This window comes from Vulpes lagopus, chromosome 19 (assembly GCF_018345385.1).
Source record: "Vulpes lagopus strain Blue_001 chromosome 19, ASM1834538v1, whole genome shotgun sequence".
Classification (NCBI taxonomy): Eukaryota; Metazoa; Chordata; class Mammalia; order Carnivora; family Canidae; genus Vulpes; species Vulpes lagopus.
The window spans coordinates 7688361-7714250 of record NC_054842.1 but is presented as its reverse complement, the minus strand read 5'-3'; the positions used below and the strand labels follow the sequence as shown (position 1 = coordinate 7714250).

The following is a 25890-nucleotide window of genomic DNA, read 5'->3' as shown; positions in this document are numbered from 1 at the left end:
GCATATGAAGGCCATGCCATACGACCTTTGCATGTGCTATCTCTTCTCCCTAGAATGTATTTTCTTTCCTTGATTCTACCCCCAACTCCTCATCAACCCAGCAAATTCCAGCCCGTCTTCTATGGTCTAGCTCCTCTCTCAAATTTGCACCTGGCCTTGTAGATATTACACAGCTACTTCCCCACATCTGTCAGTATTTCACATCTGCATGCCCTTGGGCACTTATCTATATTATGCTTGTGTACCTGTATCCATCTTCCCCACCATATACTGCCTTGCATGCACAATATTCTCTTCATCTCGATACTCCAAGACCTGGAACATTGCCTGGTATGTAGAGTGCCAGGATTTAATTCATGTGAACCAAGTAGACTACGGCCCAGAAAGTTAATCACTTTGGCAATGACATCACATGGAATATCAGTTGATTCATAGTCTAATCAATGTTAGTTGCAAACTCTGCCAAAGCAATTGAGAATGACAGGATTCTTCTCAAGGGTTAAGGCACTCAAGGAGCATCTGGTCCAAGTTCTCTCTTAGTGCTGGGGACAGGGATCCTAAGGCTCACGCTTGAATATCTCTGGTGATAAGAAACTCACTACAGCCTGAGATAGTCGATTCCAAAGAACAATCTTGATCAGCCACAAGCCACAGGAGATAGATAAATACAAGAAACCCATCTGGTCCAGATCCCGTGCCTCTGAGACCAAGCTTTGCTGAGGACTGTGGTTAACCCACCTCAGGATCCCAGGCACTTATCTCACCAAAATGCAGCTAAAATAGGCAACTCAAATAATTGTGCTGCAAATGGATTCCTAGTCTTGAGCTTGGCACTCTTTCCAAAGAAAGGAAAAGAAAAAAACTATGGTATGTATGGTATTATACTATGTCCTAGTTTTGATAATGTACTATAGGTAGGTAAGACGTTATCAGTATGTAAAGGATATGTGAGAACTTTCTACATATCATTTTTCTAACTTGTTATAAGTCAAATGATTTCAAAATTTAAAAAAGACTAAAAACAAATTTTAGTAAGTTACTAAATTAAAAATAAATTATATATATGTATGTATGTATAACTATATATAATGGATATAAATATATACGCACACACACACACACACATACATACATAGAGAGAGAGGGAGAGGGGAAGGGGGAGAGAGAAATATGGAGGCAAGGTCACTGTCTTGATGGTACAAGCGCATAATGGAATGCTCTGGGTATGGACTCATTTCTCTGAGGTCCTTACTATCTATCTATAAGGTAGGGCAAATTCCATCATCTCCACGGCCTTGTCTTTTCACCTGCTGCTTTATCCGAATCTTGAGACCAGAGAAGTCTGATGAGTTTATTGCCTGTCCCTGTAGTGCCACCCCAACCCAAGACTATCCACAATACGAGGCCTGTCCCTGCTTGCATCGGCCAGCCTGGCCTTTACCTAGCAGCCCAGGGAATACCCAGGCTCCCCAGGAGGCCAGGGAAAGGAAAAGAAATTGATCCTAAGGAGCACCAGCTACATACTGAGCACCCTCTGGGGTGCTCCTCCGTTAATCCTCCCTAGGATCCCATGTTGTGCCCATTCTACAGAGGAGGAAACTAGGAGGTCCAGTAGGGTGGGAAGTGTTCCTGGCTGCCGGGCAGAGTAGTGCAGAGGTAGAAGGCATACAAGTTTGGTCCTTGCTCACCCACAGCTCACTGCAGGACAGCTGCTGACCCTTGGGTCAGCAATGATACTGGACAGGTTTACAGAAGCCCAAGACCCAGCCTTTCTTGGTTTTATTCAAACCCCTTACCTTCACTCATGCCTTGTATCCCAATACCCATTTCCACTCCTCTGTAGGGTTGGTCTCCAGGAATGTCTGTTAATCCCAGGGGCTTCTTTTAGCCTGTTTCTCTTCATTAAGTCTGGGTGGGGACGGGTGTGGCTGGAGCTCTGAGGCCCTTCAGCCAAAGCATGAGGGCCCCAGGCCAGCATAAGGTTTGTACTCCTAGGCATTCAACAGATGCAGGTTGAACTACAGGGGCAAATATGTATCTATCTTGGTGATGTGTCACATTTTTAAAAAGACACCCACTTATCCAGTGGCTGCTTCCTCTGGTCATAAATCAGTAAAAATTTCATGATGGGGAGTAGGAAAGAGGATCACATTTTCTTCCATTAAGACCAGCAATCAATCAAGCCTGCTGAAAGCCAGGCTAAATTTAGCATGAGATATGGGCTTTCAGAAAGTCCTTCACAGTGTACGAGGCCACTAAAAATATAGCAAAACAATTAAGTCATCACAGGATTGACAGAGGTCTATAAATGGTGAGGGTACTAGGGCCTGCCATACCTTTAAACAGGTCCTATCAATGAGAAGGACCAGAGATTCTGGATGTGAAATATCATTCAGTTCTTTTATCATTAAAAAGTGAAGCTACAGAAGGGTAACTGTATGGGTAGGGAGAAAAGGCACAGGAAGGTGTAAAGCCAAGTTATTTAGAGAAAACAAATCTACAGGGTAGCAAAATCTTCTCAACTTCAGGAGAGGAAAGCATTCTGTGGAAATGCCTCAGACTGTATCCCCCTTGTGCACATGGGCTTCTAAAAGCTCTAGGAGGTCCAGGAATAAGCAAACCTGTCCATTGTTAAATGCAGGATTTTCCAAAATTTATTTGAATACAAAACTTTATTTTGTTATTGCATAAAGCTTGTTACCATCCTATGGGAAAAAAAACACTTTAGCTTTGGGAAATGTTGGTATAAAACATAATATTCTTCATTGTCAATGTGATGTAAACAGGGGCCTGGGTGTCATCAAAGATTGTTCCATAAAAATGATCAGCCTGTGCACTGCTGCTGACCGATAAAATGGCAAAAATGCCAGGATTGTCAGAAAAAGTGTGAGAAACCCAGCCAAGCAAGCCCACTCTCCTCTGCACACCGGGCTGAACTTCTAGAGGGATGGGACAGAGTAAGAGGACAGGAGCACTAGTGACCAACGCCAACATCAGTGGGCTGGGAAGGGACTGGAACGTTGACCTAGCAAAGCCACAGGTAGGATTTATCCTCCAGAACAGACTGTCGGGCACCCAAAGACATTCACTTCATTCTGACAGTAAGGGGGGGGGGGCGGGGGGACGAGGAAGTGGTGAGACCTCTAACAACAGCAGACAGCACATCCAAAATGGGGAGGTGGGCTTTTCCACCTGCAGATGCCCTAGCTCCAAGCTGAGCAGTGTCAGTTGAGCACTGTCCGCACCACAGCCCCAAGCATGGCCTGTTCAGACTGCACTGCTTCAGCCCATGATGTAGCAATGACAATCCCATATTTGGTAGGGGAAGTCAGGGATCTGCCGGCCACCTTCTCTGAAGCCAAAGTTGAAAATGTAGCACCCATCAGGGAAGAGTTTTTCAGGCTTTCAGGCCCTGTGGTCATTTACTTAGTCATAATCAAACAATATTTTTATTCATACCTGTTTTATGGTATCTTTGGACACCACACAGAAATGAACTCAAAATGGATCACTGATTTAAATGTAAAAGCTAACACTATCAACTTCTAGTAGCATACCTTGGGCATATGTTCATCTTAGACACAGCCCAGGTCCTTCTCACACTCAGTGAGTATTGAGTGATAGCCAACGTCAGTGACTCTGCCTTGGTGCTGGGTATATATGGTGGGAGCAAGCCAGTCCCTGATGCCAAATGTCTTATCGCCTTTCAGAAGCTCATTACGGCTTTGTATTTAATAAAATTATCCCAAACCTCTTTGAATCCATGTCTATTTCTTGCCAGCACTATCTTGGTTGTAACCTAGGTTTATGGAACTTTTTGGCTCATTACCTAACCAGGGAAGGATATCACCTGCTATATGCTGACATTTTCTTACTAGGATGGGAAGGAGGACATCCAGCCTGGGGAAGTATAGGATGAAAAGGGAACAAATGGCAGACCTCAGGAGAACCTAATGGATACACATCATGGTTCAACCTGGCCCAGCACAGACTCCAATGTGCTGGAAGAGTCGAGCCAGCTGGGAGACCAGGTTAGAGGGTAGCCACTGCTTGGAGGAAACAGGAACAGGCTAGCAGGAAGGAATTAGCACATCCATTTAACCTCCTTATTACAGCATCTTCCCCACACTGTTATGGATAAACAGAAAACTGGCTGCTTTGAATGTCTTCTCCTTTGTTTTTCCCTGACCTCTGGTGGGAGGGTGGGGGGTGGGGAGCACAGATTGGCTAACAGGATATAAAGGAGGAGAAGAATAAAAACAGAGTGGAATAACAAACTGGAGATCCAAAGGCACAGGAGACACTAAGACCCTGAGGAAAGAGGAAGTGGGGGGTTGGTGGGGGTGGGGGGCGGGGGCAGACAAATGCCTATGGCCACTCTGGGGGGCACAGAACTAGGAGGAGGGTGTGATTACACCAAGGTGGACTCTGGTTCAGTGTGAGGAAGGACTTTCGGGTAATGAACACCACCCAAAGCTGGATGGGCTGCCAAACCCAGTGGAATCCTCCCATAGCCTGGGAGGCCAGAGACACAGAACACCTACAATGGCCACCCTCCACCCCTACCCTGGGCTCTATTCATGGCTCTCTGCTCTGGGAAGAGGGGAAACCCCACCAGCAGAGCAGCTGTAGGCAGAGAAGGCCGCCCAGAGCTTCATTTCCCAGGCATTCCACACAGGTGGAGAGCATTATTTGTGGCACACAGGAAATGCTTACACCCTGACTTCAACACAGGAAGCACTTAACCAGTAATGATGCTGGCTTACTTCATCCACCTTTTGTACCCTCCAGGGCCTCTGAGCGTTAACAGGCCTGACAAATGAGTCCCAGGAGGATCTGTCCTTGAGCTATGGGTGAGAGCACTGACACTGGAAACATGGGCTTCTCCTGTCCCGAGAGCTTCTTTACCCATGCCCTCCGGCGTGACCCCAGGAAGCCTGACAATGTCATCAGAAGCTACGCAGCACAGGCGCACCAGAAGCTGGGCGAACACCCAGGCTCAAAGCAATGACACCAACATTGTCAGCAGCTGGATGGCAATCACTGGGCCTCCCGTACGCTTTCTGAAATGCTGAAAAGATTTCACAGGCCCTCACCACCAGGTTTATGGACACTTATGCTCCAGAAACTCCAGCTCAGGAAACTGAGAAGCAAGCATGCTTCCTTCGAAGCATGAGGGCAACCTCTACAATATTAAAGTGTTTCTCAGAACCTCAGGTGATAGGAGCTCTACTTGTACTATTCATTGATTGAGGAAATGTATTCACACATATGAATTCACACTCAGGCCCCTGAAGCAATCCCAATTAAGAGGTATGATGCTAGACATATAGACAATATGGCAGCTGTGCAGTATGGCAGCCACTACCCCACATGTGCCTAGTGGGCATGGGACAGTGGCTAAAATACACACCGAGTTTCAAAAATCTGGTATAAAAAATATATGTATTTCGTTAATAATGTTTCTATTGATTACATATTGAAATAATAGTATTTTGGATATATTGGGTTAAATATGTTGTTAAAGTTAATCTTATCTGTTTAACTTTTTCAACATGACAAGTAGAAAATTTACAATTATGTATGTGGCCTACCTTCTATTTCTATTGGGCAGCACTGCTCTGGAGTTTCCACTCTGGGGACAACTCCTCTTCCTGGATAGAAGTAAAAAAGCCGCCACTGCCTTAGGGTCCCTAGGCATGGCTCCTTGTCAACTAAATCAACTTCTTGCCAGGAGGTATCCCAATGAGCCACAGAGTTGACTTTTTATACAGAGCAATAGCTCTTTTTGGCTTCCTAAAGGATGATGTAGCCTTGGACTACTTTCTGAAACTGTTGGGGTCCCTTCCTCATTCCCTCCAAACCAGATTAAGTAATCTGAGAAGGCATGGAGGATAGGGTGCACATGTGACTCTCCAATCAACATCTGGTGAGCCTTTGGTATTAAATAAAAAGCAAAATTACAAAGGACTAAAAAAAGGTGATAAGGGCACCTGCCTGGATTTACCTCAATGGATTTACATAAGTCTTTTACAAATGTGTTTGTGTATTTTCCAGTGTGCTAGGTTTAGCACATTACAAGCAAGGTTTCATCTTATCCTCACACTAACAGTGTGGGGTAAATAGCCAGGCCCTGCCTTTCCCCAGTATTACATTTACAGCCAAGAGAGAGATTATCCAGAAAGCAACTCCTTATTTATTTTTTTTTGTAACAAATGACCCCAAAATGTTAATGTTGTGCATGTATGTGTTCATGTGGTTTCATCCAGCAAATTTTTTCCAGGATCAGAGAAGTTTGATTTATTACATTACGAAAAATAAATAAATCTCTCCTTTGAACTTCAGTCCATGAACCCTACTCATTCCTTGAAATGGACAGTAAGGAAGAAATGAGGCTGGAACCTAATTAGTCATTTGACAAGGATTTTGGGGGTCCTACTCCATATTAGGCATGGCCCAGGGTAACTGCACCCCATGTCCTAAGCTCCCTGCCCTAAATAATGGAGACAAACAGCTAGTACCAAAGTGTTAGAGGTAAAATTGTGTCCTTCCTAAACTCCTATGTTGAAGCCTCTGGTACCTCAGAGTGTGGCCGTATTTGGAGGTAGGGCAATTAGGTTAAAATGAAGTCTTTCAGTTGGCCCTAATACAATATGACTGGTGTCCTTATAAGAAGAGGTGACGAGGACACAGACAAGCACAGAGGGAGAACCAAGGGAGGGCACAAGGAGAAGGTAGCACCTGCAAGCCAAAGAGAGGGGTCTCAGAAGAAACCAGCCCTACCCACACCCTGATCTTAGACTTCTGGCCTCCAGAACTGGAGATATAAAATCCCTGCTGTGAAGCCACCTGGTCTGCAGAATTTTGTGATGACGGCCCAAGCAGACTAGGACACCAGGTAACAAGGGGGAAGAAGGCCTTGCCCCACCTGAGAAATGGGGATCGGGGAGAGGAATTGAGCAGCAAACAGTCATTCTGGAGAGGAAGCATGGCAGCTGGATCTGGAAAGGGGAATCTGGTCTGTGCAGGGGGAGGTGGTGGGAAGAGAGCAATAGGAGCAAGTGCAAGGACATAATTTGTCCAAGGTCCCAGAACTATTTAGTTGCTAGATGGGATTCAAACCCAAGATTTTGCTGGGGACCAGTTATGAGGTCCTGAGTAGATGAAATACTTGAGCATCCGATTTGACAACACTAAAAGGGGATTTTATTTTGTCTGTATGTGTCTACAGAATTATGATATATGTAATTCTATGTATAAAATAATATTATATGTCACTGGGTTCTCAGTCCATACATTAAGGACTAAATTTACATGTAAAACACTTAGCACATAGTAAATGTTAAATAAAAGATATTATCATTATCACTGTTAGCATTACTGCTTATTTTCTTCTTTTTATTTGCACAGCCCCAGTGCAGTATTTAGAAAAGGAAGCAATTTCCTGTTACTGTCTTTACACAAAACGAGTGGGACGCATATGGACAGACTTTTCTTCAGGACCTTCATTATTCCAGCTAGAATGCAGCAGGTCTGGGGCACCTGGCTGGCTCAGTGGTTAAGCATCTGCCTTCAGCTCAGGGCATAATCCAGGGTCCTGGGATGGAGTTCTGCATCAGGATCCCTACAGCGAGCCTGCTTCTCCCTCTGCCTATGTCTCTGCCCCTCTCTCTGTGTCTCTCATGAGTAAATAAATAAATAATCTAAAGAAGTAAAAATAGGTAGGTCCACATGTGTCTTGGGAGAAGAGCCTAAAAGCTGCCTGCAGGCAGCCACTTGGAAGGGGTGGGTTTTTTCACTGTGGGGGCTTCCCCGGCTGGTTGTTATGTGAGAGCACCCTTTCTACCATCCACATACACTCCAACCAGCAAATCCCCATCCTCAAAATCAGAGGTCACCAGAAGCCCATGAGGAAAATGCACGTGACCACCATTTTCTCTCAAACATGGAAGAACCCACACAATCTAAGTTGTTTCTCATTTTGTTTGTTCCAAGAGAGCAGAACCAAGGAAAAGAGAAAGAAAGAAAAAAAATTTTTATTATGCTGCTTTAAAAAAGCTTGCACTTTAAGAAGCTCCTAGTCTTAGGGAATAGAAATGAATTTCTGACATGGTTGTACCCAAAACACTCCAATGAGGTTAAACAGAACTTCCAAAAAGGCTATGCTCAGTAAGTTGACTGCTAATGCCACCATCCTTCAAGCAACAGGCAGCAGGTGAACAGGAGACGCTGCAGCCCACCCTGGCCCTCCTATTACCGGCAAGCACCAGCCTGAACCAGTGTGTGACACAAGGTCACAGTCAAGCCAGAGCGTTACAAGGAGAACTATGTTCCATCCTCACTGACAGGGGACTCTCCCAACAGCAAGGTCAGGGGAGAGGCAGCTGGCCCCTCCAATGCCCCTTGGCTTCTGATTCTTGGGAAACTGCCAGCTGATGGCCTTCCTCCTTTGACTCTACTTGTAAATCTTGGCACCTATTTGTTCTGGCTCCTTGCTTTGCAGAGCATGGTCTGTGGATCAGAAGCATGGGTGTGATGGGGGAGCTTGTTAGAAATTACCCCAGATCTGCTGCAGCAGGGTCTGCACTCAACACTTCACATAGGCCCTTGGTGACTGTGCACACACTGAAGTCTAAGAGGCCCTTGCAAACTGACTCATGAAGGTGTAAGTCGGCCTTTCGCCTAACTCACTCTGCTCCAGGGGAAGGAAGGCGTCCCTTGTGCTACCATTTGGCCTCCTCTCTTCCCACGTAGATTTCTTGTTTGTGCCATACTTTTTAGTTTCTTTTCACCATCTGCTTCTAATCATTAAAATAAAAATCCCCTGAACACCTATGAAATGAGTCTTGACCCATTCCAAACAAGGCAGCAAGGTAGAGTCACAGATTTATGGGCTAGTGAAGGAAAAAGGGGTCCCATGTTTCCCGGCCCCCTTCTATGGAGTGGAGACTCTCCTTCCCATGTTCGGGCTTAGAACTGGAGGCTTAACAATAAAGGTGAAGTAGGTTGCCCAGGACCACGTGACAGACCAGCCAGACCTGCCCCTCGTGGCCTGTGCCACACGGGAAAGTGCTTCACGAATGGGAGCTCAGGAGCAACTGCTCCCTCCAGGACTTGTGCAAGCAGCAGGAATGAGGGCCTTTATAAACTACAAGGCAGCTCTGTAATGTGTCTCAAACCTTAAAATGCTCTCCCTCTGGACAACAATTGTGTCTCTATCCTCTATATCGCCACTGTGTGTATAGTTTCATGCCACAGAAGAGAAAACAGATGCAAGACTGTGACATTCCTTACATGACCTACTCAGGGCAAACATCTGATTTCCTCAGCGCTAATGCTCTTCTCTGCCCCCCACCGTATATGGCCTACGGACACTATGTTTGTGGATACAGGGTTGTGTGTGTGTGTACGTGCATGTGCTCCAAAGGAACACTGGAAAGAGAGACTATAATCTATGGCATTCCTGAAACTCAGGTTTTAATCAGCATATGTAAGTACAAAGTGAAACAGTCAATTTGATTCCAACCCTGTTATTTATGTTTCCATTTGCCTCCTGAGGCTTGACTTCTGTGATCAGTGTCCTGTGAAGACTCCATTTGCTCCTGTCACAGAATCTGCAAGTTGCCTGCCCAGTGTGCCTCCCTCTTCCTCCTGAAATAATCAAACTTCAGTATTGGCACTGTCCCATATGGTAGCTACTGGCCACATGTGGTTATTTAAGTTTAAACTTAAAATAAAAATTCATTTCCTCAGTGATGCTAGCTCCATTTCAAGTTCTCAAGAGTCCTTTAGTGGCCACCATATTGGACAGGCCAGTTAGAGCACATTTCCATCTCAGAAAGTTCTACTGGGCAGCAAAGCCCAACTGTTAAAAGTCTGTAGGATGTCCAGCCAAAACCGACATCTCTCAGTCTCCCTTAAGATATGATCAGTGATTTGGTAGAATTCACTGGAGACTCTTTAAAGGGCCCTCAGATCAGATGGCAAGACCTTTTGCTCTTCTCCATTCATGGGGAGCAGACACAGTAGCTGGAACTCAGCAGCCATCTTGGGACCATGAGGAAAAGTGCTTCTAATGTTCTAGGAGTGTCTTTGCTTCTTCCCCCCCTCCCTCACCTCGGTGACTTCATCAAATCTCACAGCTTTATTTTATTTTTTAAGATTTTTTTTTTTTTAATTGGGATGCCTGGGTGGCTCAGCAGTGGAACGTCTGCCTTTGGCTCTGGGTGTGATCCCAGTTCAGGGATCAAGTCCCACATCGGGCTCCCTGTGATAAATAAAATATTTTTTATTTATCTACTCATGAGAGACACAGAGAGACAGGCAGAGACACAGGCAGAGGGAGAAGCAGGCTCTTCACAGGGGGATTGATATGGGACTTGATCCCCAGACCCGGGATCACACCCTGAGCAAAAAGGCAGACGCTCAACCACTGAGCCACCCAGGCACCCCAAATCTCACAGCTTCAAATACAATCTGCCACTGAATCCCAATTTTATACCTCCAACCCAGACTACTACTCAAAATGCAGACTCATATATACACATCTATACTTCACTATCCAATGGACCCTTCTAACTCAATGCATCTAAATATGAACTCCAGAACTTTCTCTTAAAACCTGGTCCACCTGCAACCTTACCAATTCCAAAGAGAATACCATTGACAACTCCCTGCTTCCAGTTAATCAGGCTGAAAATCTTGGAGTCACCTGGGATACCTCCTTCCCTGATATGTGACCATTAAAATCTCAGGATACACCTTTGAAATGAATGCAGAATGCAACCACTTCTCCCCAGCTCCACGATTACCACCCCAGGCAGAGCTATCAAGCTCTCTTCCCAGATGCTTGAAGAATCCCCTACACCTGTTATGCTCCTATCCCATCTCCTACAGTCCATTTCAACATAGCAGCTAGAAGAGTCCTTTCAAACTGAGAGCCCTTACTTCAAAGTGGAAGTTAAGACCATGGCACTGCTCTGCTCAGATCCTCAGAGAAAACACAACAGCCTCCCCATCTCCTGCGGGGTGTTATGTGGTCTGCCCCATGCCCATCACTGCCACTCGGACTCCTCTCCTCCCATTCCCTCCCACAGTCCTCCTGCTCCTCCTCAAGGCTGTCTCATACCCCGGGACCCTCTCTGATGGGTCCCTACAGGAATCCCACCTTGCTAGCTGCCCCCTCCCCCCTTCTCTAGAAGGTCGCCCTGACCTCCAGAAGCCCAACCCTGCACTCCCAACCAACTTCACCTTGCTCTATTTGTTTTCTTTCTCCATTGCCCTCATCACCTAACACAATTTCAGTTATTGCTTTATTATCTCTATTGTTTGCCTCTCTCCACTGGCAGGTAAGGTCCCAGAGAGCATGGATTTCTGTCTGCTCTCAGACGGACGTGAGGGTCCACACAACCCAGGACATAGTAGGCACTCACTACACATTTCCTAAATAAGTGAAAGTTCATGAGAATTGCACCTTGAGCATTCAAAATAGAACCAGCAACTTCTCTTCCTCCTCTAAGAAGTCTTATAACATGGTTAGAGGTCAAGTGATATGCTTAAGACCCCAGAGGCGGGTCTCCACTCCTGGCAGCTGAATGAATTCTTGTGAAAACCAAGGGTGTCATGCTGTATCCAGAGTGCAGGGAGACCTGGAAGCTCTTTGCAGAGGTAATGGTACTAGAAGCCTCACTTGTGACCCAATCAATAGATTACCTCCCAGGAGCTGAAACTTGCCTCTGTTCCAGGGAGCAGAGGAAACATGGTGAAGCAAGGTATCCTATTATTAGTGTCATCTTCCCCAAATCCTTAGCTGGCTAGGAATTTTCCCAGAAGAATTCTCTGGACATCCCCTTCCCCCCACTGCCCCTACCCAGATAACAGTCACCACCCTCTGACAGATGTCTTTATCCATATCTTATTTTGACATGCAGCACAGCACAAAGGCAGCTCTCTTCCCCCACTTCCCTCTTACTGTAGCTCCCACCCAAACACAGGACTCTTGTTATCAGTCTGGGTTTGAGCCCTTCTCTCCAGGCACCTGCAACCACCCTGCAGAAAGTGCCGGGTACCCAGCAACCTGGTGGCATGGTTCACTGCCTTTGCGGGTAGACACTAGCTGGGTCTGCTCAGCCTTTCCGCCTTCATTCAGAGACCACTGTGGGCCCTCCCACATGGAGCTGGACATGTCTCAGACACAAATGCTCACTTGGGAAGAGATAGGAAGGTTTGTGGGGCCTTCTGGACCAGCCACTACACAAAGCGTGGCTTCTAGGCCTGCTGCTTCTTGATTCATGTGGCACTCACTTATTAGGCCAGAGAACTCTCCAGATGGCTTTGGGAATGGATGCCTCAGGAGGGACAACAAAGAAAAGCACACTAGTACAATTTGGGCCACCTTAATATGCTGCTTCTAATTAGCACAACTGGTAAGGAAAGGGCAGGACCCGGCCAAAGTTTCTACTTGATCAAATCACCATGCAAGAAAACCTCACGGAGCAGCCAGCCCACCCCACACTCATCAGGACAGGGCCAAACTCAGTCTCTAGAAGTAAGGGGATTGACATGGTTTAACGGCCTACTGGAAGTACTCTCGCCATCACCAGGCCCCTTCCTCCTCCAAGACAACTCAATAATCAGCCCATTACTCTTTGGTGTGTAGAGCACTGCTGAACAGAAGAATCTCAGCGTGTATATGGGGGAGGGAGGGAGGAATGGCTACCTCGATAAATTTAAATAAAATCTTTTTTATTATTCTATTTTATTTTATTTATTATTATTTTTTTGTTTATAAACATTTGGAATTTTATTTAAAAAAAAAAAAACATCACAACCATGAACACTGTTACAGTTAGAGGCCCTCTCGGTTCTCCACAATGATACTGAGCATGCTCACAAGGGGTTCCCATTGTTTAGTCTTTAGTTAAACAACCATCTTTAAAAGAAGGAAAAAAAACTCGGCACACTACCATTTAACTTGTTTTAATGTTTCTTCACAAATGGTGAAAAATACTAATACAGACAAGGAATAATCATAATGTTGTGGCCAACATTATAAATGTGGAATTATAAATTTAAAACATTTTCTGGTTTAAAAAATAAATCTGGTAGTCAATGCAGCTCTGCGGGGTCTCTGCGTCTAGTAGGGCCGGTCTCTGCGCTCCTGACAGTGCTCGCCTTTATCCATTTTTCCAGGTCCTCCACGCCCGCCTCTTCTTCCTCCCATCTGTTCCATCAAAGGTCCAGGGGGCCCACCAGGACCGCCTTGTCTTCCTCCGCCAAAGCCACCTCAGTCCATGCCCCGGCCACCACAGGGGCCCCCTCTGTCTCCACCGCGGCCACCTCTGAACATCCCACCGGGACCACCGCGGTCCATGAGGCCACCTCTTCCTCCCCGCATGCCACCAGGGCCGCCTCTGCCATGGTCACTGCCTGGGGGCGGGAAGGGTGGTGGAAGGAAGCCTTCAGGCTTCAGGGCCTTACACTGGTTGCATTCTGTTCTCCAGGCGAAGTTCTGGTTTCCACACCCCGGACTGGGGCACTGCCAGTCCCCAGCTCGGTGCTGGACGTTTCCTCCTCCAGATGGGTTCCCTCAGGAACCCCGGGGTCCTCTTGGGGGAAAGCCACCTGTCTCCTCCACGGCCTCCCATGCGACCCATGGGGCCCCCTGGACCTCCACGGAGTGGCGGTGGCATCCCTCTGCCCTCACGGGGAGGCATACCACCCTGCATGCTGTTCATTGGAGGTTTCTTCCGAGCAAGAGAAACCTTAAGTTTGCTTCCTTGAAAATCTTTCCCATCAAACCACTCCACAGCCTTGGCAGTTGGTGGGTCTTCATAGGATACTATAGCATCACCTTTGGGCTTTTCTGTTTCCTTGTCCAAGTAGATATGGATCATGAGTTGTCCGGTTCTCTTGTTCATCTTAACAACTCCACACTGCTTAAAGAAGTCAGCCAGATCATCTAGAGTCACATTGTCATTTAAGCCTTGCACATAAATTGCACTGTTGTCAGAGTCTTCATCTGGATCTACAGGTGGGCCTAGATCAAGATCTGGTCCTTCATCCATGGGTCCACCAGGCTTATTGAAGCCACCTCGCTCTCCAGCGCTGCCCATTCCACCACGTCCTCCTCCCCGCCCACCTCTGCTCATGCCTCCACGATCAAATCCCCCTCTTCCCCTGTCCCAGTTATCAGGACCACTCATGCTCTGGTTCTCTCCTGGTCCGGAAAATCCTCCAGACTCCTGCCCATAAACACCCATGCTACTGGGGTGGTCCTGTCGGAATGAACTCTGCTGCCCGTAGCTGCTGATCTGTTGGCTATATTGACTTGGAGCCCGGCTGTAGGATCCAGTTTGGGGGGGATAACTAGTGGGCGGCTGCTGCCCATAGCTGCTTTGTTGACCATAGCTACTCTGCTGTCCATAGCTGCTCGGCTGCCCATAGGTGTTCTGCTGAGAGTAACTGCTCTGATCATAACTAGTCGGCTGTGTAGAGGAGTAGCTGGTAAGAGGATAAGATGGTGGTGCTGTGACTGGCTGCATGGGGTAGCTCCCAGGTACCTGGGGATAACTGTAGTTACTCTGTCCATATCCTAGGCTGGGCTGGTTGTAACCCCCTGTGCTAGATTGAGGTTGACTAGTCTCAGTGGGTTTGTTACCATCCTGTGGTCTTGCAGGTGTGTTGGCTGCTGGCTGCTGCCCATAGGCTGGGTAAGTGCCATATGCAGACTGAGCTGCATAGGAGGCCTGGGTGGTAGTGACCGTAGCAGTGGTGGTATCATAAGCACCAGTGCCGTACCCCTGGACAGGCTGACTGTATGCCTGGGGGGCAGTTGGGAGTAGTATAACCAGCAGGAGGCTGTCCATAAGAAGTTGCATAGGCGGTCTGCCCATAGGTCGCAGTGGTCTGAGCCTGGGTATAGCTGACATCAGTGGGCTGTCCATAGGTTCCATAACTCTGCTGCCCATATGCCTGGGTGGTCTGTGCATATCCTGGAGTTGGTTGGGAGGTGTATGCACTGTAGCCCTGCTGGGCTGCAGCTTGGCTGTAGGTACTGTAATCCGTGGACACCATTTTCCCTCCTTCCTTCTCGTTCTCTCAACATCCATCTCCCTCTCCTCTTTTTTATTATTTTAAATGGAAACCATTAAACCATCTAATATTTTCAATCAAAATGCAGAGTGCTTACAAACCAAATGTACAAATATAAAAGCTGTGGTCTAGTGGTTAAACTAACCTCACAAATTTAACTTTCCTATTATTTGTCAATCTAATAAAAAAACCACAGGAAACAAGAATGAAAGACTGATATCAAACATCTGTGTGTAAGGCAGGACTTGAGTGATATGATCAACTTAGAGACAAACACAGCAGACACAGTGGTCACAGCCAGTGGAACGTTCTGCAGTAGGCTTACAAGAACCAACTGTTCAATTTTCAGAAAGTGCATGAGCCAGTGGTCATAACAGCCATTATTAAATTGCATAAGCTTATAATCAAATGAATTATATTAAGTTAAAGGTGGGTAATAAATACTCAAAACTCATCACTTCCGAATTATTGTATCATTTATTTATTTATTTATTTATTTATTTATTTATTTATTTATTTATTTTTATCTTCAATCATGTATTTATATCTATACTGTTATCTATGTTCTTAAAGTTATCAGATCTACATAATCTCTCATGCACGGTCCAGAAATACTATACAGTAGTATGCTATGGTGCATTTCTTCCTAATGCTACATTCAGTGATGTCCCATTGACAGAATGAGATCAGCCATGGTGGGAATATTCACACCAGGGAAACTGGCAAAATGCTCTAGGTCAGGTCCCTTCCCCTAAGTACCAGCACACTACTGCGCCACAATATGCTCATCAACAGCTGCCACCTGTGGTGGCCATGTGCTGATCCCAATAAAGGCTCTCGCTAACTCTGCAACCATGGGCAAATCACATGCCCTCTTTACCCAGGCAATGCCCTTAGAAGAGTAGCTGGCATATAAGTGCTTCATTAGGGCAGCCCGGGTGGCTTAGCGGTTTAGCGCCTGCCTTCATTCAGCCCAAGGCCTGATCCTGGAGTCCCAGGATCGAGTCCCACATCGGGCTTCCTGCGTGGAGACTGCTTCTCCCTCTGCCTGTGTCTCTGCCTGTGTGTGTGTGTGTGTGTGTGTGTGTGTGTGTGTGTGTGTGTGTGGTGAATAAATCTTAAAAAAAAAAAAAGTGCTTCATTAGTTGTGGCTTACACTTACGAGAGGGGCCACAGTGTGGTAGTGAAGAGCCCAGCCTTAGGAACCATGCTGCTGGGTTCAAATTCCACCTCTGCTCCTTGTTGGCTCTAAGGTACTGAGCAAGTTCCTTCACACCTCTTTGCCTGGTCTTCTAAATCCTCCAAAGAAGGCCAAAATTAGGAACTATCTCTCATGTTAGTATGAGGAGAAAATTAATAGTAAAAGTAGTCATGGATAATAACTGGCACATACTAAATAAATGCTCGACTAGTGTTTGCAGCTTCCATTATTACTACTCCAAATATCATGGGAATTCTTTTAGTGAGAAGCATTTTAAAGGGGGTTTACTTACCAAATTCTTTACTAATTTTGATATTATCACACCTCATTTTTCTCCCAGACTATTACCTACTAGAGAGGATCACAGAGAAATCCTGCTGCTTTTAAAATTCAAGTTAATTCCAAAAGTTTACCATTAATTAAAAGTGAATATTTAAAAACAGAACTATATTATCCAGTAATTCCAATCCTGGGTGTTTACTTGAAGAAAATAAAAATACTAATTTGAAAAGATATCTGTAACTCCCACGTTCACTGCAGCATTATTTATAGCAGCCAAGAGATGGAAGCAAGCTAAATGTCCAGCAATGAATGAATGAATAAAGAAGTTGTTGGTGTACACACATGTGTGCAGGCAAACACACAAGAATATTACTCGGCCATAAAAAGGAAGGAAATCCTGCCATTTGCAACAACATGCATGAACCTTAAGGACATTATGCCGAGTGAAATAAGTCAGAGAAAGACAACTACCTTATGATCTCACTTATATGTGGAATCGAAAACAAACAAACGAAACTCATAGAGAACAGACTGGTGATTGCTAGAGATGGGGGGCAGGGCAAGTAGGTGAAATGGGTGGAGGGGGTCAAAAGGTACAAACTTCTAGTTTTAAATAAGTAAGTCCTGGGGATGTAAGGTACAGCATGTGCTATAGTCAATAATATTTGAAAGTTGCTAAAAGGGTAAATCTTAAATAAATTTGTAACTGTGTGGTGACAGATACTGACTAGACTTACTGTACTGACCATTTTGCAATGTATACATAGAGAAAATTGTTATGAACACCTGAAACTAATATAATGTTATATGTCAATTATATCTTAATTTTTTAAAAGAAAGTGAGTAAACTGTGGAGGAAATTCCAAAACAGGAACTACTAAAAGATGATTACTTTGAATGAAATCACTCTTATAATAAACATGTAAGCTTTAGGTTTGAGGAGTAAAGAAAATCCTTCTTTAAAATTCTTTAAAATCAGGGCAACTGGGTGCCTCAGTTAAATGTCTGCCTTCAGCTCAGGTCATGATCTCAGGGTCCTGGGATCAGCACTGCATGAGGGTCCCTGCTCAGCAGGGAGTCTGCTTTGCCCTCTTCCCCTCCCCCCACTCGTGTGCTCATTCTCTTTCTTCCTATCTCTCTCTCTCTCTCAAATAAATAAATAAAATCTTTTTTAAATCCTTTAAAATCATATCTTAAATACCAGGACAAAACCAGTAAGACAGAACACATTATCATGTGCGACTTCAGAAAAATATTAGTGTTATAAGGGTATGCATAACATACTAAACCCAGAAAGCTGTCTCTTAAAATGAAAATTTCACTCACAATTGATAAAGTACAAGAAAAAAAGCCTATTATAAAACTTTTAGTGTCAATGCCATGGCTCTGTATTTATACCAGCCTTTTTTCCAGGGAAAAAAAGGTGAGGTGGGCAAAGCCACTATATTAGAATGATTGTACCTTCCTTTACCAGTCATAAGGTCTTCTGTGGCACTATCCAAATGCAGACTTCATTCGACCCAACAAAGAAATCAATAGCTAAATGTACCCAGAGAGGACATCAACACCCATGTAGAACATCTACCCCTCTACCCCCTAAATTCGAGATCCCTCCCCAGTTTGCTCTCCAACTATGCACGACGCAGTCTCCTGGAGGAGGTGGTCAAAGTATCCACACTCTGGGGGTTGGCTTTAGGCACCGTCTCCAGAGCCCCACCTCCAGTTCCTTAGTGACATCTGGATGACCAGAGTGCATCACATGAGCAGCTTTACAACTGAGCTCAACAATGATGGCAGCTCCCCATAGATCAGTTCAACCCACCTGAGGTTGAACTCCCCACTTACCCTGCCCTACTTTCTAGCATGACTTTAGCACACATTTGGGCTACCTATGCCACCTCTGGCCAAAGAGTACCTGCCAAAGGGACAAAGCTAAACTGCAGGAATGAAGAAAGATATCCCCAGTTTTCCTTGGGCACTCCACAGCTGAAAGGCTCATCCTCCCTAAAACATATGTCCAAGGCCACCTCAGGGACTACCAGGGCCCCTCCATCTGTCCTCTTCAGGGTCCCTATCAAACCCTCAACCAGAACACTACAGGCCTGAAACAAGGAAGACAAAATGGCTGAAGCTGGAAGGGACATTTCATTCCTGTTTAAGGGCCATCCCCCTTTCCAAGGCAGGTTAAGGGTTTTCCGAAAAGGGATCTGAACCACATCTAGAGAAGGAAACTGAGATTACTAATCTACAGACTCCAGGTGAAGTCAACGTGAAGCTGGCATTTAGAAGATACCCTGGAAAAAAAAAAAAAAAAGATCCCCTGGCCAGGTTAAATAAATAAAGGGACAGTCTTTCAACAGGATACCATACAGACATGAAAGAGAACAGGGAAACTGCAGACACCAATATGGAACAACTCTCAGGATCCTTTTTTTTTTTTAATTTAAATTCAACTAGCCAACATATAGTACATCATTAGTTTCAGAGGTAGAGTTCAGTAATTCATCAGTTACATATAACACCCAGTGCTCATCCCATCATGTATCATCTTTAATGCCCATCACCCAGTTACCCCATTGCCCCCCACTTCCTCTCCAGCAACCCTCAGTTTGTTTCCTAGAGTTAAGAGTCTCTCATGGTGTGTCTCCCTCTCCAATGACTTCCCAAGATCCATTAAAAAAAAATAAGTTTGATTGAAATATAGTTTACATACAATAACATTTACCAATTTTAACTAAAAGCTTTGATGAGCTTTAATAAATGTATTCAATCATATAGTCATGATCCAGAATATTTTCAACACCGTGAAAAGGTTCCTCTTGCCTCTACGCAGTTAATCATTCCCAACCCTCCCCATCCCTGGCCCTTAAAGCCACTGATCTGCTTTCTGTCTCTGTGGTTGGCTTTCTCCACAATGTCATATAGATGGAACTGTTGTACTACTAGCTTTTTACGTCTGGTTTCTTTCACTTAGCAGAATGCTTTTGAGGTTCATCATGTCATTGCACACATGTGTGTGTGTATATATATATATATATATATATATATATATATATAATCGCATGTTATACACATGTGTATATACACATTATCGTGTACATTGGTAGTTCACTGTCATTGCTGAGTAGTACTCCATTGTACAGATTTACCAAAATCTGTTTATCCATCTAACTGGACATTCTAAAAGAAAAAAGCAAGTTGCACAACAGTGTGCCACGGCATGCTGCCATCCATGTATAAAGGGGATGTGTGCACACAACTTTGTGTATTTATTGACAAACATGCAGAAAATTGGGATCGTGGTTGTCTCTGAGTGGCTAAAAGATATCCCTTCTCTGTATATCGTTTAGTACAGTTAAAAATGTTTTTGACAATGCACATATACTATCAATTCAAATAAATAAGTTTTAAGATGACTTCCTCCATCTAAGGTCTGCATCCCTTTTCTCCAAATATTAGTCTTTTTTTTAAAGCTATTTCTTTGACTTATCAAGATGAGGTTTAACAAAACACTTTCCAGATAAAAAAGGAAATTTTTGTTTTCCTTCCTCCCCTTCTTCATGAAGTTCTTACACACTCCAACTTAATCTCCTTTTACTATGTGCTTCATAAACTTAAGAAAATTAGAGCCTCTGATATCTGACCACTGCATTCAGTAGAGCAAAGGCCCTGCAAACTCCCAGCCTGTCACATGAAGCTCAGTCCAAAGGCATCTCATTGGGTGTGAAAACAGAAACAGACTGGACCACCTGGGCAGAGCCCGAGGCACGACCTCCGAGGAGACCTGGTGGCCCGAGATGCCCTGCCCTTTGCCAGGCCAGACCGACCATCTGTTCCCACAAGCAACAAAAGAGCTGCAGTACGTTAGGTCTGAACTCCCTTGAAAAACCCTCCAGCAACATAAAAGCACAACTGCATGAACATCTGCAGCTACCCAGGAAAGCCAATGCGCACTCATATTCCCTTGTCTGGTGTGGGGTGAGGGGTGGGGGTTCCCCTTGTTACATTAATCCTCATTCTTGGCTCTTTTAACAATGTCTGACACATGGCTTTGCTCACTGAAAGTTTTCTCAAGGCCTCTAGAGGGGTCGCTGATCCTCAGAGCTGGGAATGACGTAACTGAACCCATGTTCCATCATGCCTGGGCTTCTCCCCACCATCCCCATAGAGACTCAAGCTGCTGCCCTGCTCTCCAGCTCCTGAAGAGGTGCTCACCTGCCCAGCACACATGAGCATCTGGCTCACAAGGGCTGACTTCTCAAGGCATCGTGCAGGACTTGAGGCCAGAGCATGGCTATCACCCTAGTAAACACACACAGGCCGGAAAACAATGGAGCAATGACAGGTCATGCTAATTCAGTCTTCAGCTTGGGCCACGCATCCACAACTCTTCCACCTCACACCACCACCTCCCAGCAGCAGCAGGTTCCCAGGGAGGTGGGCAGGACCCACCCTGACCAGATACCCCCTGGGACCTCTCTCTCCAGCTAACCAAGGAGTCACTTCAACAAGGCGCACTTGGACGAGCATTTGTTTTGTGCCTATCATCCCCAAAGCAGGAATCAGGCGGCATGGAGCACGTTCCCAGGAGACAGGCAGCTGACAGTGGCATCTCTGGGGCCCATGACAATGCCCAGCTGTGGACTGCCAGGGCCTTCAGCAGGCAAGAAAGGTGAGGTGTATTCAATCAAAGCAGAGCATGGCCAGTCCTTCCCAGACAGGGCTCAGGACATGGTTTTCCATGGCACTATATCAGGACCCACATATATGGAACGTTATTGCCCAGTCAATACCCTTCCAGTCCCTCTGATTGCATCAGGGGGAAAGTTCAGTACATTGCCAGTACATCTTTAACACTTCCCTAGCACTCCATCATCTCCCCTTCTCACACACAGGAAGAGTGGGTGGCTTGTCCACAGACTGGCAAACGATGAAATCCAGTTAGAGTTTGAGGACACTGTTGTGTCTTCAATGCGTTTACTTTTATAGTTACTTTCTGTTTGTCATATAGTAGTTGGTTTCTGCCTACAGGAGGGTACAAAATTTCTGTTTCAAATTATTTTATTGTAGACAAAAAAGTCAGCTGATTTAAAGAAAAAAATATGAAATAAGATACCAGAGGAGCTGTGTGTTTAAGATTTTTTTTTAAATGCAAAAATCATGTAAGGGGTATGTGGTTGTACATACTTCTGAGAAAAACTGGGCCTCTGATCACTGAGAGGCCAGGGACACTGGGGTTCTTGGGGGTGAGCCCGAGAACTCTGGAATGGAGTCAGTCTACCTTGACAAGAGCCCAAGGCATGTGTGATGGTGTATGGAAGATGAGGCTAGAAGTGTAAGCCAAGGCCAGTCTGTAGAAGCCCTGAGGCTGAGTAGACATGCGAGGGCTTTCCCCTGCAATTGGGGAGACCCCCCCCCAAGACACCTCCAGCCCACATCACTAGAAGGAGCTGATTTACAAAACTGGGCTGGTCTGGGGAGGAGAGAAGATAAACTGGGGCACATGGACTCTGAGACAGAGAGGCCAGGGAAGAAGCCTACACTACGTCAGCTCTGTGGGCCACAGTGAGCCCCTGAGAATGGACCTAGTACCCCCAGGAGGATGGGGCTTATTACAAAATTCTGTACGTCCTGAAGGCCCCATCAGGGCTGAGAAGGGAACAAAGCATGGGACAAAACACAGCTAGCCTGGGAGGCAGGTGTTAGCTCAAACAGTCTTCTACGGTAGAGATACTTATCACCATATATGGAAGGAAAACTTCCAGGGAAAAGGAAGGGAGAGAGAGAGAGGAAAAAAAGAGGATTGGAATAGGCTTAAAGTGTGTGGGGGGGAACCGTAAAGATAGCCTAAACAAAACACACCCAGCCCCTAGCGCCTGCCTCACAGTCTGCTAGCCATATGGTATGTGATAAGCCGGAGCACTTTTATTTACCTTCCGTCACTGTCTACAAAGCCAGCCCATTGAGAAGGCTCCACTTGCACCAGAGGCTACACCATGCCCTCATGCTCAGATGACCAGCTCCCAGTCCAGTCCCCAGTCCCTGCTCTAAGAAGCCACCTGCTGCCACTCCCTCCCCACCGTGTTGCCTGCCTCAACTCCCACAAGAGCCACCGCCTCCCCAGCTGTTTTTCCACAATGGACAAACCAGGGCCAGGCCTGCTGCCTCCTTGGCGAGCTGGGCCTTTGGGCCACACCACATACAGTCAGCCAGCTCATTAGTGTCTGCCTTCACTGGCTGCCTCGGCCATTCACCAGGGACCTCTGCTACAGCCCAGACAACAACTGGTCAATAAACTTTCCTGGTGGCCATAAACACTCAGCCACCTGAGCGCCACTTAACAGGGATACTTCCTCTTGAACCACAAAGGCCACAGAAGTGTGTGCCTTCCTGATGCATCCCACCATGCCCATGTATATATACCAGCAAGCACCAGCCTGAACCAGTGTGTGACACAAGGTCACAGTCAAGCCAGAGCGTTACAAGGAGAACTATGTTCCGTCCTCACTGACAGGGGACTCTCCCAACAGCAAGGTCAGGGGAGAGGCAGCTGGCCCCTCCAATGCCCCTTGGCTTCTGATTCTTGGGAAACTGCCAGCTGATGGCCTTCCTCCTTTGACTCTACTTGTAAATCTTGGCACCTATTTGTTCTGGCTCCTTGCTTTGCAGAGCATGGTCTGTGGATCAGAAGCATGGGTGTGATGGGGGAGCTTGTTAGAAATTACCCCAGATCTGCTGCAGCAGGGTCTGCACTCAACACTTCACATAGGCCCTTGGTGACTGTGCACACACTGAAGTCTAAGAGGCCCTTGCAAACTGACTCATGAAGGTGTAAGTCGGCCTTTCGCCTAACTCACTCTGCTCCAGGGGAAGGAAGGCGTCCCTTGTGCTACCATTTGGCCTCCTCTCTTCCCATGTAGATTTCTTGTTTGTGCCATACTTTTTAGTTTCTTTTCACCATCTGCTTCTAATCATTAAAATAAAAATCCCCTGAACACCTATGAAATGAGTCTTGACCCATTCCAAACAAGGCAGCAAGGTAGAGTCACAGATTTATGGGCTAGTGAAGGAAAAAGGGGCCCCATGTTTCCCGGCCCCCTTCTATGGAGTGGAGACTCTCCTTCCCATGTTCGGGCTTAGAACTGGAGGCTTAACAATAAAGGTGAAGCAGGTTGCCCAGGACCACGTGACAGACCAGCCAGACCTGCCCCTCGTGGCCTGTGCCACATGGGAAAGTGCTTCACGAATGGGAGCTCAGGAGCAACTGCTCCCTCCAAGACTTGTGAAAGCAGCAGGAATGAGGGCCTTTATAAACTACAAGGCAGCTCTGTAATGTGTCTCAATCCTTAAAATGCTCTCCCTCTGGACAACAATTGTGTCTCTATCCTCTATATCGCCACTGTGTGTATGAGAAAACAGCCAGGTACCAATCATATCCAAACTTCTCCAGGTCCAATGTACTAGACTGCTCTCTTGCTCTCCCTGAAAAGGACTCAAATCATCACATATTGCCATGTGCTTGCTCAGTGTTCCTGAGTTGCCCTCAACCCTCCAAAATCTTCTGACCACACTACCTTTCTTCTTAAAAGCCACGGTTCCATGTGTTTTTAGATATTTTTATTCTTTTTTGTGTTCTACACAATGACACAGAGGTAGAGGAAAGTGATGCTTCAATATGAGGGAACCCTTTACAATTAAATCTGCAACTATACACATTTATCTCACATGCTGGTAAAAAATCCCCCACATTTATGGAATAGGACAAATCATATCATGGAAGAACTAAGAAAGTTCACGAAGAAATATAACTGAGTATGAAAGTATTATACTCTTGGAGCCTTTGCATTCTTCTCTTCTGCGTGTTTAGGTACGACTCATTGTCTCCTTGGAGAAACATGTCCCTTTCCATCCAGGAATTCTGCTATCTGTTCCAAGGCTGTGCTCACATAGCCATCCAGGCAAGCCACTCCAGAATTTCATTCTAGCACAACTGGTGTCCAGTGATTTGCTTTAAAAACTCCTTCAGGGTGGCTTCCACAGACTCACCCTCAGGGAGCAAGGAGCAGATCTCCTGGCATCCTGGATGCCAAAGAGCGCATCTGCGTGGGGATGTGTGGGGGACCAGCTGCCCCAGAGACTCAAGAGTGTGTCCCCACCTGGCCCCTTTGGGGGCTGTATAGCTCACCCAAGGGATGGGAACCCCTGTCAACCATGTTTTGATCAAATGGAAAAGTATCAAACTGTGGGGTGAAGGGTATCGGGATGGTTGAATCTTCTAATGGATGCTCAGTTAAATCTGAATTTTCAGATAAACAACAAATAATTTTTAGCATAAGTATATCCCATGCACTATTTGGGCTATACTGCTACAAAAAAACATTTGCTGCTTATCTGACTTTGGGATTTAATGAAGAAGCCTTATGTTTATTTTCTAGACTCTGGCAGCCCTGGCTATCAGGAAGTAGCAAGACCTACAGCCTTGGGCAGCCCTGCTCTTCTTCCCGTTTACCCTCAGAAGGCACCACAGAAACAGCTCTGCCTCTGGCCACCACATTATTGCTGTTCCCTGAGTGAACTCTGTAAAGGCCTGCAGGCACTTGGGGGCCCTATCTTGAGGTCACGACAAGAAAGTGAACCCTTCAGCCAAAGTGAAAAGTCACAACAAGACCTGAAGGAAAGCATCTGTGGAAGAGACTCAGGATGAGGAAGCCCGAAGGAAGATGCCTCACCACTGGGAAGTATGGAGACATCCAGCACAGGCACTTAGAGGTCTCGCAGTGTTCAGATATGAGCCTGTCCTGGGCAGCCTCATGCTTCCAAGGGCACCCATGAACCAATGTAATCTAAGACCTAGAGGCATGAGTGGCTGGTTGACGTAATAGAAGCACGGACCCCTTTATAAATGGCCTTCACCAGGGCCAGAGGGCAGCTGGTCTGGGCAAGCCCCAACACGAGTCTTGGCAAGAGACATAGGCCAGCCCCAATGAAAAGCATCTCAGAGGCACGGACTCATGGGCTCTTGGCCAGACCAAGTGCCATGGATGTGTGTGGCATTTCTCTATATCCAATCCAGAAGTATCAAGAAGCAGCTGTTATTCTCCTGCTCTGGTACTAACAGCTCAATAACAGAATAAGATTCTAAGCTATGGACTATTTTTACTCTCGGCCAGAAAGCCACTGGCTAATATCAGGTTGAACTACATGAAAATACACTGTCCTAAGTCAGCAATGTTAGAATACTGACCATTCCATATGGCCCAAACAGACAGTAATGCTGACTGCCTGCTGTGGGTCAGACTCCATGTCAGGTCCTT

The 25890-nt window shown here is 46.0% G+C and overlaps 1 protein-coding gene and 1 pseudogene across 2 annotated transcripts in view; both read right to left on the bottom strand.

The window, feature by feature from the left end:
• Positions 1–25890, bottom strand: part of ITGA9 (integrin subunit alpha 9) — a 337293-nt gene that overhangs the window by 225236 nt on the left and 86167 nt on the right. The gene's annotated exons all lie outside the window — the stretch shown is intronic.
• On the bottom strand, positions 12817–15452 carry LOC121478621 (annotated as a pseudogene).